General features: G+C 34.9%; 1 protein-coding gene and 1 pseudogene across 3 annotated transcripts in view; one reads left to right on the top strand and one right to left on the bottom strand.

Annotated features, from left to right (window-relative positions):
- SPIN4 (spindlin family member 4) overlaps window positions 1–13,046 on the top strand; it is a 245,370-nt gene that overhangs the window by 180,746 nt on the left and 51,578 nt on the right. The gene's annotated exons all lie outside the window — the stretch shown is intronic.
- Window positions 3,648–12,389, bottom strand: LOC309620411 (NADH dehydrogenase [ubiquinone] flavoprotein 3, mitochondrial pseudogene; annotated as a pseudogene). Its single transcript has one exon. The product of its transcript is annotated as an NADH dehydrogenase [ubiquinone] flavoprotein 3, mitochondrial pseudogene (transcript).

The raw sequence follows: 13,046 nt of genomic DNA, 5'->3' as shown, positions 1-13,046 counted from the left end.
TCAAGCCTCATCCACCAGGACACAGGCACTAGTCCCCTCCACCAGGAAGCCTACACAACCCACTGAACCAACCTGAGCCACTCTGGACAGACACTAAAAAGAACAGGAACTACAAACCTGCAGTCTGTGAAAAGGAGACCGCAAACACAGTAAGATAAGCAAAATGAAAAGACAGAAAAACACACAGCAGATGAAGGAACAAGGTAAAAACACACTTGACCTAACAAATGAAGAGGAAATAGGCAGTCTACCTAAGAAAGAATCCAGAATAATGACAGTAAAGATGATCTAAAATCTTGGAAATAGAATAGACAAAATGCAAGAAAGATTTAACAAGGACTTAGGAGAACTAAAGAGGAACCAAGCAACGATCAAAAACAAAATAAATGAAATTAAAAATACTCTAGAAAGGATCAATAGCAGAATAACTGAGGCAGAAGAACGGATAAGTGACCTGGAAAATAAAATAGTGAAAATAAGTACTGAAGAGCAGAATAAAGAGAAAATAATGAAAAGAACTGAGGACAGTCTCAGAGACCTCTGGGACAACATTAAAGGCACCAACATTCGAATTATAGGGGACCAGAAGAAGAAGAGAAAAAGAAAGGGACTGAGAAAATATTTGAAGGGATTATAGTTGAAAACTTCCCTAATATGGGAAAGGAAATAATTAATCAAGTCCTGGAAGCACAAAGAGTCCCATATAGGATAAATCCAAGGAGAAACATGCCAAGACCCATATTAATCAAACTATGAAAAATTAAATATAAAGAAAACATATTAAAAGCAGCAAGGGAAAAACAACAAATAACACACAAGGGAATCCCCATAAGGTTAACAGCTGATCTTTCATCAGAAATTCTGCAAGCCAGAAGGGAGTGGTGGAAGATATTTAAAGTGATGAAGGACAAAAACCTACAACCAAGATTACTCTACACATCAAGGATCTCATTCATATTTGACGGAGAAATTAAAACCTTTACAGACAAGCAAAAGATGAGAGTTCAGCACCACCGAACCAGCTTTACAACAAATACTAAAGGAACTCCTCTAGGCAAGAAACACAAGAGAAGGAAAACACCTACAATAACAAACGAAAAACATTTAAGAAAATGGGAATAGGAACATACATATCGATAATTACCTTAAATGTAAATGGATTAAATGCTCCCACCAAAAGACACAGACAGGCTGAATGGATACAAAAACAAGACTCATATATATGCTGTCTACAAGAGACCCGCTTCAGACCTAGGGACACATACAGACTGAAAGTGAATGGATGAAAAAGGATATTCCATGCAAATGGAAATCAAAAGAAAGCTGGAGTAGCAATTCTCATATCAGACAAAACAGACTTTAAAATACAGAATATTACAAGAGACAAAGAAGGACACTATATAATGATCAAGGGATTGATTCAAGAGGAAGATATTACAATTGTAAATATTTATGCATCCAACATAGGAGCACCCCAATACATAAGGCAAATACTAACAGCCATAAAAGGGGAAATCGACAGCAACACAATCATAGTAGGGGACTTTAACACCCCACTTTCACCAATGGACAGATCATCCAAAATGAAAATAAATAAGGAAACACAAGCTTTAAATGATACATTAAACAAGATGGACTTCATTGATATTTATAGGACATTCCAACCTAAAACAACAGAACACATATTTTTCTCAATTGCTCATGGAACATTCTCCAGGATAGACCATATCTTGGGTCACAAATCAAGCCTTGGTAAATTTACGAAAATTGAAATTGTATCAAGTATCTTTTCCGACCACAACGCTATGAGAGTAGATATCAATTACAGGAAAAGATCTGTAAAAAATACAAACACATGGAGGCTACACAATACACTACTTAATAACGAAGTGATCACTGAAGAAATCAAAGGGGAAATCAAAAAATACCTAGAAACAAATGACAATGAAAACACGAAGATCCAAAACCTATAGGATGCAGCAAAAGCAGTTCTAAGAGGGAAGTTTATAGCAATAGAAGCCTACCTCAACAAATAGGAAACATCTCGAATAAACAACCTAACCTTGCATCTAAAGCAATTAGAGAATGAAGAACAAAAAAACCCAAAATTAGCAGAAGGAAAGAGATCATAAAGATAAGATCAGAAATAAATGAAAAAGAAATGAAGGAAACAGTAGCAAAGATCAATAAAACTAAAAGCTGGTTCTTTGAGAAGATAAACAAAATTGATAAACCATTAGCCAGACTCATCAAGAGAAAAAGGGAGAAGACTCAAATCAATAGAATTAGAAATGAAAAAGGAGAAGTAACAACTGACACTGCAGAAACACAAACGATCATGAGAGATTACTACAAGCAACTCTATGCCAATACAATGGACAACCTGGAAGAAATGGACAAATTCTGAGAAATGCACAACCTTCCGAGACTGAACCAGGAAGAAATAGAAAATATGAACAGACCAATCACAGGCACTGAAATTGAAACTGTGATTAAAAATCTTCCAACAAACAAAAGCCCAGGACCAGATGGCTTCACAGGCGAATTCTATCAAACATTTAGAGAAGATCTAACACCTATCCTTCTCAAACTCTTTCAAAATATTACAGGGGAGGAACACTCCCCAACTCATTCTACGAGGCCACCATCACCCTGATACCAAAACCAAAACCAGACAAAGATGTCACAAAGAAAAAAACTACAGGCCAATATCACTGATGAACATAGATGCAGAAATCCTCAACAAAATACTAGCCAACAGAATCCAACAGCACATTAATAGGATCATACAGCATGACCAAGTGGGGTTTATTCCAGGAATGCAAGGATTCTTCAATATACGGAAGTCAATCAACGTGATACACCATATTAACAAACTGAAGGAGAAAAACCATATGATCATCTCAATAAATGCAGAGAAATCTTTCAAGAAAATTCAACTCCCATTTATGATAAAAGCTCTGCAGAAAGTAGACATAGAGGGAAGTTTCCTCAACATAATAAAGGCTATAGATGACAATCCCAGAGCCAACATCATCCTCAATGGTGAAAATCTGAAACCATTTCCACTAAGATCAGGAGCAAGACAAGGTTGTCCACTCTCACCAGTATTATTCAACATAGTTTTGGAAGTGTTAGCCACAGCAATCAGAGAAGAAAAAGAAATAAAATGAATCCAAATTGGAAAAGAAGAAGTAAAGCTGTCACTGTTTGCAGATGACATGATACTATACATAGAGAATCTTAAAGATGCTACCAGAAAACTACTAGAGCTAATCAATGAATTTCGTAACGTAGCAGGATACAAAATTAATGCACAGAAATCTCTTGCATTCCTATACACTAATGATGAAAAATCTGAAAGTGAAATTAAGAAAATACTCCCATTTATGATTGCAAGAAAAAGAATAAAATATCTTGGAATAAACCTACCTAAGGAGACAAAAGACCTGTCTGCAGAAAATTATAAGACACTGATAAAAGAAATTAAAGATGATACAAATAGATGGAGAGATATACCATGTTCTTGGATTGGAAGAATCAACATTGTGAAACTGACTCTATTACCTAAAGCAAACTACAGATTCAATGCAATCCCTATCAACGTACCACTGGCATTTTTCACAGAATTAGAACAAAAAATTTCACAATTTGTATGGAAACACAAAAGACCCTGAATAGCCAAACCAATCTTGAGAAAGAAAAATGGAGCTGGAGGAATCAGGCTCCCTGACTTCAGACTATACTACAAAGCTACAGTAATCAAGAGAGTATGGTACTGGCACAAAAACAGAAACATAGATCAACGGAACAGGATAGAAAGCCCAGAGATAAATCCACGCACATATGGTCACCTTAACTTTGATAAAGGAGGCAAGCATATACAGTGGAGAAAAGACAGCCTCTTCAATAAGTGGTGCTGTGAAAATTGGACAGGTACGTGTAAAATTATGAAATTAGAACACTCCCTAACACCATACACAAAAATAAACTCAAAATGGATTAAAGACCTAAATGTAAGGCCAGACACTATCAAGCTCTTAGCAGAAAACATAGGCAGAACACTCTATGACGTAAATCACAGCAAGATCCTTTTTGACCCAACTCTTAGAGAAATGGAAATAAAAAGAAGAATAAACTAATGGGGCCTAATGAAACTTAAAAGCTTTTGCACAGGAAAGGAAACCATAAACAAGACAGAAAGACAACCCTCAGAATGGGAGAAAATATTTGCAAATGAAGTAACTAACAAAGGATTAATCTCCAAGATTTACAAGCAGCTCATGCAGGTCAATAACAAAAAAATAATCAACCCAATCCAAAACTGGGCAGAAGACCTAAATAGACATTTCTCCGAAGAAGATATACCGATTGCCCACAAACTCATGAAAGAATGCTCATCATCGTTAATCATTAGAGAAATGTAAATCAAAACTACAATGAGATATCATCTCACACCGGTCAGAATGGCCATCATCAAGATATCTAGAAACAATAAATGCTGGAGAGGGTGTGGAGAAAAGGGAACACTCTTGCACTGTTGATGGGAATGTAAATTGATACAGCCACTATGGAGAACAGTATGGAAGTTCCTTAAAAAACTAAAAATAGAACTACCATACGAACCAGCAATCCCACTACTGGGCAAATACCCTGAGAAAACCATAATTCAAAAAGAGTCATGTACCAAAATGTTCATTGCAGCTCTATTTACAATAGTCAGGACATGGAAGCAACGTAAATGTCCATCATCGGATGAATGGATAAAGAAGATTTGGCACATATATACAATGGAATATTACTCAGCCATAACAAGAAACGAAATGGAGTTATTTGTAATGAGGTGGATGGAGTTAGAGTCTGTCATACGGAGTGAAGTAAGTCAGAAAGAGAAAAACAAATACTATATGCTAACACATATATATGGAATCTAAGGGATAAAAAAAAAAAGTCATGAAGAACCTAGTGGCAGGACGGGAATAATGACACAGACCTACTAGAGAATGGACTTGAGGATATGGGGAGGGGGAAGTGTAACCTGGGATAAAGTGAGAGAATGGCATAGACTCATATACACTACCAAATGTAAAATATATAGCTAGTTGGAAACAGCCGCATAGCACAGGGAGATCAGCTAGGTGCTTTGTGACCACCTAAGGGATGGGATAGGGAGGGTGGGAGGGATGGAGATGCAAGAGGGAAGAGATATGGTGATATATATATATGTATAACTGATTCACTTTGTTATAAAGCAGAAACTAACACACTAACAGACATTGTAAAGCAATTATACTCCAATAAAGATGTTTAAAAAAGAAAAAAGACTGCATTTAGAATTTGATTTGGGGAAGTTGTCAAAAATGTCAAAAAATTTGAGAACTTGACTAAATACAATCACAGGTTACTATGAAACAATACTTAGTTATCTATTTAACAAAAGTGGTAATAAAAGAATTCAATGGTAAATAGAGTATATTACATAATTTTAAAAGCAAAACAAAACAGAAGCTTAGTTCTTTAAAATTTTGGAGCTTCAGTTTTCTTAAGTATTCTAAGACCTGATAAAGACAACATGAAACATGGGAAATTATTTTAAGACAGAAACTCTTGGCTTCCCAGGCAGATTACTTAAAAGATAATGAAAAAAATTATTTTCTTTACAATTTCTTATTAAGAGCAGATCAATAATCTGAGACAACTATCATTTTAATGGAGAGAAAATCATATAATTGTTCTTTTTCTTTATTAGTGTACCATTAATACTAAGGCTAATATTAAAGAAAACTTATAAATGAGTCCATCCAATCTTAGCCAGCTCTGAACACACAGGATGAAGGTTTATTTTCCAAGATTCCTTCTACAACTTTTATTTATAATATCCATTCAGTTTTTGTCCTACTCTTTTTCTCTTTCTCATTCGGGACCAACCACTGATTATACTTTAGGACAAAATTACTCTTTTTCCCTTAACAAAAACATGTCTTTTATAGATTTCTTATTCAAAAATATCTTACTTTCCTTGTATATAGAGTTTTTTAAAAGTTTACTCTATCATTCCTAATGGTTTTATTTACATACATTGATTAGAATTTTATCCATTACTAATCTTTCTTTTACAGAGAAAACTACGAATTTTGAATTGCCTGCCACATAGTATCATCCTGTAGCAAATATATGAATATATCATTTCATAATTTCTAATGGCATATGTCTTTTCATAGTACATTTTCTCATGTTTATTAATGCACTCATATATATTTTTTCTATACCGTATACAACAAGATGTCAAATTAGATAAGCTTATGTTCAGCAGTTGATGTTTCAATATTTTTTCTCGATTTGAAATGTTCTAGATATTTAATGAATATCCATCATTTAATTTATGTTAGTATAGCTTTAAGATTTCAAGTTATTAACATATTTTTGAAACTATTTTTAAGTAGATATATCATAAAGCATAATTATTGTTTAAAATTTCATTTATAAACTTACATCTATTTAATTCATTTGTTCTTAATTATGCCTGAATTGTTCATGAAAATTTCATGTGATATTAAACAAAACTAGCTATTATCTTATTTTTCTTGTTGACAAATCAGGCAGTATCAAAAAAGTACAGAAGCACAGAAGCTAAAATGTTAAACATATGGTTCTTCTCACTCTCTCACTGTATCTCCCTCTGTTTACTGTCACCCTTGACATGCATCAAGCAATTCATAGGTTGGCTTTATAGTTTTAAAATCTTAAACATTTAATAGAAATAGCATAAGCTCATTTGACTAGTCAACCTAAGTAGAAGAAAATTGTATGTTTGTATTATATTTAATGCTGAGAACTTAAAGGCATGCCTTTTTCACCCCAACAATTTAAAAACCACCTCTATTTACCAAAGATTATCCCAGATTATGTGAACTTAAAAATTTGGGGGTAGTTTATATATTTCTGAGAGTTTTAAAAACACCTAATTTATATGATAGCTCATTTAAATCTAAGCCGATTTTAGTAGAACTTTTTAAAGGGATTTTATGCATACATATAAGACAGATAAACATGCAGACATAAACAGAGATCTTGTTATAATTTTAGCTGTGTGTCAGGTATATTAACATAAAGCTCATTAGTTTATTTCCTCTTTATATTTTTATTCAAACCATTTGTTTCTGACACAAATGGTAAATAGGTAACTATTTACCAATATTTGTGGAGACTTTTAAGATTTTTCATGTGTTTAGTTTCCAAATAGCTTTTTGTTTTCTTTTTTCCTTCTGATGAGAATCATCTCCCTGAAGTTTGTATTTCAGCAGAAACTAACACAACATTGTAAAGCAATTATACTCCAATAAAGATGTTTTATAACTAAATAACTAAATAAATAAAAAATATACATCTATCAAATTAAAAAAAAAAAAAGAAAAGAGAGAGATGGCTTTCAGGGCCTAGAGAAGACATGGTAGAAAATTTACATCTCAAAGGCACAGAGAAAGGATGTAAGTTTTCTCCAGAAAGGAGTTTGGGGGCATATTTGCCTATTATCAGATGTCTAAGGTAATTATTATTCAAATGTTCCTTCTTTTTCTTAAGTGCAGGACAATTAATTATGTTTCCAATGTCTTGATCTTTTACAATATCTGCAAGCATTTTTAGGTGAGTAGAGGAAGTTTGGGGATAGATAAGCATCAGGTGGACTTTGAATTTCTTCTAGAACTGCTTTTTAGGTTTTTTTAAAAGATTTGTAAGAAAAGGACAGTTGTATTTTGTTTTTTGGTTTTTTTTTTCATGACTGCTAAGCGGATTTTATTTTTGCCAAGAATGTAGAAAGACACTGAAGGTTAAGTTTTAAGCTGAGCTCTCAGTGGCGAGGTGACTCTCCTCCTGAAGAGGGCTGAAGCATCCTGAACTTCGAAAGCTCCAGGTTTAGGTCCAAGAAGGTGTACGTGCTGTAATCATGATGCTGGAGATTCTTGTAGGTGGTGTTGTCAAACAGCTCAGCTGGGGTGGCGGCTGGCGCGGACTTTTTTGGTGGACTATGCTTCTTGGGATTCGGTGGCAATCCCTTTTCATTCTTTCCTGATTCTGCAGAGAGAGAAACTGTAGAAACAAGTCCTCGAAACACTCCTGTTTCTAGGAGCACAGTCTTCAGCCCCCCTGCTCCTCCTTGCCGCAGCAGAAGCGAGGCCGCCATGGCCTTGACTCGGGCGCGGGCAGGGCGACCGACCAGGCGGGTGCAGGTCGCACCGGACTGACGCGGCCGCAGCGTGCTCAGGACAGTTGTTTTTTAATTCCTCAAATAATTGACTCACAGCCTGAATGATATCAAGGGGCTGACCCATTCATCCAGCTACATTATCGTTATATAAGGGAGAAAAGATCAAGCTAAGATGGATAAAAGACTCCTGTGTTTTAGATTTAGAGTTGTGTGTCTTTGCAATGATTTAATAAATCCTCCCACAAAGGCTTCACAATGTTTTCTTTTACCTGTAAGTACATAGCTCTATTTTAGCTTGGGGGGAATAATTTTAAAAATATATTTCTATCAGGCTCTGAATATCAGCCTCCAATTTGGCCAACATCAGACCTAGAGCTCCTTTAAAAATTCCTTTCAAGTATTTAAACTAAAGTTTTACCTATCAGGTGACTCAAAACCAAAACCAATAACTAATTATGGATGCAAAAGTTGTCCCAAAGAGGGTGCAAATGTGAAGGCTTCCCAAGATCCAGACCCACTCCCAAGATAGCCAAAAGAAAGAAAGACTTAACTCCCTAAGAGCTGGCAATTGTCAGTAGGACTTTAGTTGCAAATAGGGTGCAACCCACATGTTTTGTCCAGCCACATTCTTGGGGCCTTGAATCTGACAGTTAGCCACCTGCACATGCAAGAACCAATACTTGCATGCCCCAACACGTGGAAAGCCAAGTTGAGTCCTCAGAGCACAAAATGAGAGATAAATTGGAACACAATAGCTGTTCCCAGGAGGAAAATAATCAATGGGTACCCCTCAAACCAAATTCACAGGAGTTACAAATCAAAGAACTAATTCTCACAATTTTTTTTGCTAATCTGAATTTGGGAAAGAAAAGACTTTTACCACACTTGCTCAACTGGTCCCCACAGGCAGAGATATGAAAGACTGACATCGTAAGAATTCTTACCTACTGCCAGCTGTTGCCAGAGGTCCAAGATCTCTGACTGCAGCTTCTGGACCAAGCAAGATGTCTCCAGATGATGGAGTCCCTTCATAGTTACCAGAAACTCTAAGGGAGGAAAAGTTTTTCCTCCAGCCTCTTAGGGTCCCTGGCTGGGTTTGACAATTAAACTGACAAATATAGATTAACAGGTAAAAAGCATACAAATTTATTCAGTGTAAGTTTCACATGAGACTGGAGACTTCATAAGGAAATGAAGACCAAAAGAAACATTTAGACATGCATATTTTATGCTATGTTTGATGAAGAGTACACAGTCAAGGAGGAATATTATAGGTTAAAGAGTATGATGTAATTGTAGTAAACTGGGGGAGTCTTGGCAAAGCTGTTCTTGGTGTCCTTTTGTCTTTGGAGCTATGGATGTTCCTTTCCTCGTAGTGTAGGTAGGGCATCTCTCACATGAGGGTTTTATGTCCTGTTTCAGAGAAGTGGGGGGAGTCAGAGTGACTTCCTGCTTCTGCCATTTTATCAAACTTTTTCACCTTAAAATATTCAATATGGCAAGCTGCCATATTTTGGGATAGCACTTCCTGAACCCCATCACTCTCCAGTTAATTCTTTCCTGTTTTGCCCCTTATATCATTGGAAACTTCAAGTTGATCTCCTTTTTCTTTTTTTCTTCATGAGCCACATTTAAATGCATGGCACTTCACCAGATTTAATCAGCACTTCCCACTGTATTCTGAACACATTTAGGGTGTACATTTAATTAATTTAGTTTCACCTTCTTTGCATGATTTGACAGTTGAGGATAAAGAAGAATCTCTATCCCAAAATTAAGCTTTTTTTGGAGTTAATTACTAAGAATAGCAACATGTTAATAAGAATGGCCTTTCCCTGTCTTGGATGAACACATATGACATACATATGTATGTATGTCACAGCATTTTTAATAAAGGCAAACTTGAATTTCATGAGATATAAATGATATCAAATGTTATATAAAATGAGTTTCTGAGTTAATTAGGGAAAGAAAGTAACTTGAGTAAACATTATGGAAAATAACCTAGGACACATTAACTTAAAAAGGTTGTTTGCCTACATTTTGTGGCTATCTGTTTGTCAAAACCAAGACTTTAATTAATACCATGTAGAAAGTTTCTGGCACCAGGTAGAATTTTGTGATTTGGTTCAGTCCTACCTCTTGCCCTTCAATGATTTTTCTGAATGACTATCTTAGAATGCATCTGCGATAATTTTCCAACTTTTTTTCTAGAAAACTTCTTAATTTTGGAATCATAAAATTTTTTCCTGTGTTTCCCACTTTAGTATTGATTAGTACACACATTCTTATTCATTACAATATGTTCAGTGTGAACTCAAAGTCACAGTTTATTTATTCTCCTTCAGAATAAATTAAGTATACAACTCTTTCTGTGATATTCTTTTGTTTTAATTAAAGAAAAGATATTTTTATATTTGTTAAAACAGTAAGGAAGACTTTATTCAGGATATTTGCTATCGTTGTCAAGACTATCAAAATAAAGGAGAGAGATCAGCCGCAACTCTGAATATAGCTAAGACAACTGGGGATTTATAGCTAGTGAGCAGAATGAGGGGATCATTAAATGGAATATTACTAAAATAATACATTAAGGGTAGGGGATTTCTTCCTAAACCAACTTAACAGGATTAGTGCTAAAAGAAGGCCAGGGTGATCAGATATCAAGGGTGGGGGATCGTCTCTAAACTGACTTAGCAGGATTTTTGCTACAACTGGACTAGGCAGGCCAAATACAGGGCCCAAGGATGAGGCCTAGTTTGAAAAAGGACTCAGAGGAGTCTATCTAAAGTCTAGTCAATGGGAGAGTCTTTGTCAGTTCCTCCTCTTGTTCAAGGACAGAAGAGAAATTCTTCTTTCTTTTGAACAATATGAGTTTTTCATTTGGTCACCTTTCATTCAGTAAAGGCCAGTTGAACTATCTGTTGGGACTTGGTAGTAGAGGACATTTGCTACATAGTGTAAACCACCAGGCATTTCACTGATGTTGTAGGTTATGAAAAGAAAGACAAAGATTAATGGCTAGAGCAGACTATAAACCCATTTCAATGATGCTGTGGGTTATGAAAAGAAAAGCAAATATTAATGGCTAGAGCAGACTATAAACTCATTTTCTGTGTCCAGAGGACAGCAAGTTGAGATTTCTAGATGTTGGGAGAAGATTTCCAGATATTAAACTTCTGCTCACAGATCTTCTTTAGATAGTCCTAATAAGGATCTGAGCAATCTGGTTTTAGTTATTAATGATGCCAAGTCAATGGAGAGGGAGAAAAATTAGTAACATTAGTTTGGAGAGTTGTATCTAGATGTTGGAGGAAACTAGAAGAATTGAGGATTTGGTAAGGAATAACAAAATGTGCAATCCAGTTTATAGGTAGGCAACAAAACCATATGAGCCTCAGATCATAAATTAGTGTGTTTAGGAAGAAAGGTATCCTTAGACTTTCCACGTTTTGATTAAAGATTTTGTCTTTCTCCCCTATAAAGCAATATATCCTAATTATACAAAATTTTAAAAGTTAAAACAAGTAGAAGGAAGAAAAAACACTCATAGTTCTGCATCACAGAATCACTATTAACATTAAATTTAACTCCACTGTATTTTCTCCCATTCTTTAAATACTTAAAAATTTTCCTTTTTACATAATTATGATTATAATATACATACAGATTTATCTTTTTAAAATTTTCTCAAGTTGGGATTAGTTATTTTTCAACATAAATTTAATAGCTATAGGATATTATATTGAATTAATATACTAGAATTTACTTCAAAATTGTCCTATTGTTGTATATTAGGATGTTTTATTAATTTTCTGCTTATCATAGTGTTTAGAAATCTGTAATTATTTAGACTGTTTTACCACACATCGTGTTAGAAGGGATCCAAAAGCACTGTATTATAAAAGTAAGGTATAGTCTTCACTGCAGAGAGAAATCACAGCAAACTGGTGACAAAAAATTAGTCATAGCATAGAGAAAATTGTTTTACTGTCCAGTTATTAGCTTTAAAATATTATGGTGTAAAGTTGAATGCAAGGCCTGTAGATATACATATTCTCTCTTACATTGAAATCACTCAGTAGACAAAAACCCCAGTACTTATGTTTAAACCATTTGGAAAAGGACATTTCTGAAAATTGAAAAAAAATGATAAAATAAATCAGACCGTAGCACTGGCTAACAAAGACTTTCTTTTAAATATTGATAGTTGTGGAATGCTGTCTGGGACTTATATCAAAATTCTTTCACTTATATGCCAATTATAACTGCACTTACTTGGGCCATTTGACATTCATCATCTGGAGAGACTTCTAAGGTAATTAACTATCCAGGTATTTGTTTATTTATATTCTATTTGGTTACCCAAATGACCTTCAAATCTGCTCTAGGCCTCTTTTCTGCTAGACTTCTGCAGCTGCCTAATCAAAGCACTATGTTAGGCAAGCAGAGAGAAACTAAAATTCTTGGAGACCATCATTTTTATCCTAATTAAATAACAAAAAAGTACATACATACAGAATAAAAAGTAGAGGACCAGTAAACCATACAAGGTGGCCTGTGATAGACCACTTAAAATCACAAAGATTACTTATGCTTGCCCAGATTACCTTCAAGGAAGAAGATTTATTATTAAATTGCACAGAAAACTTAGGTATCATGGGAACCATTTTTGCAACCATCTAGTCTTCCTGGGCCTAAGCAGTTCTAAGACTAGGCTTCCTGAAGAATCAGAGTTACAGTAGTTCATTATCATCCATAATACATACATAACTCATTGTCTAGTACTCTGTGTTTATGGGTTTACCTCCTTATTGAACAAAGTTTCACATCAACCCAC

The sequence above is a fragment of the Balaenoptera borealis genome, assembly GCF_965194805.1.
Source record: "Balaenoptera borealis genome assembly, chromosome: X".
NCBI classification, from domain to species: domain Eukaryota; kingdom Metazoa; phylum Chordata; class Mammalia; order Artiodactyla; family Balaenopteridae; genus Balaenoptera; species Balaenoptera borealis.
Note: the sequence above shows the minus strand (reverse complement) of the source record. Positions and strands in the feature narration are given on the sequence as shown.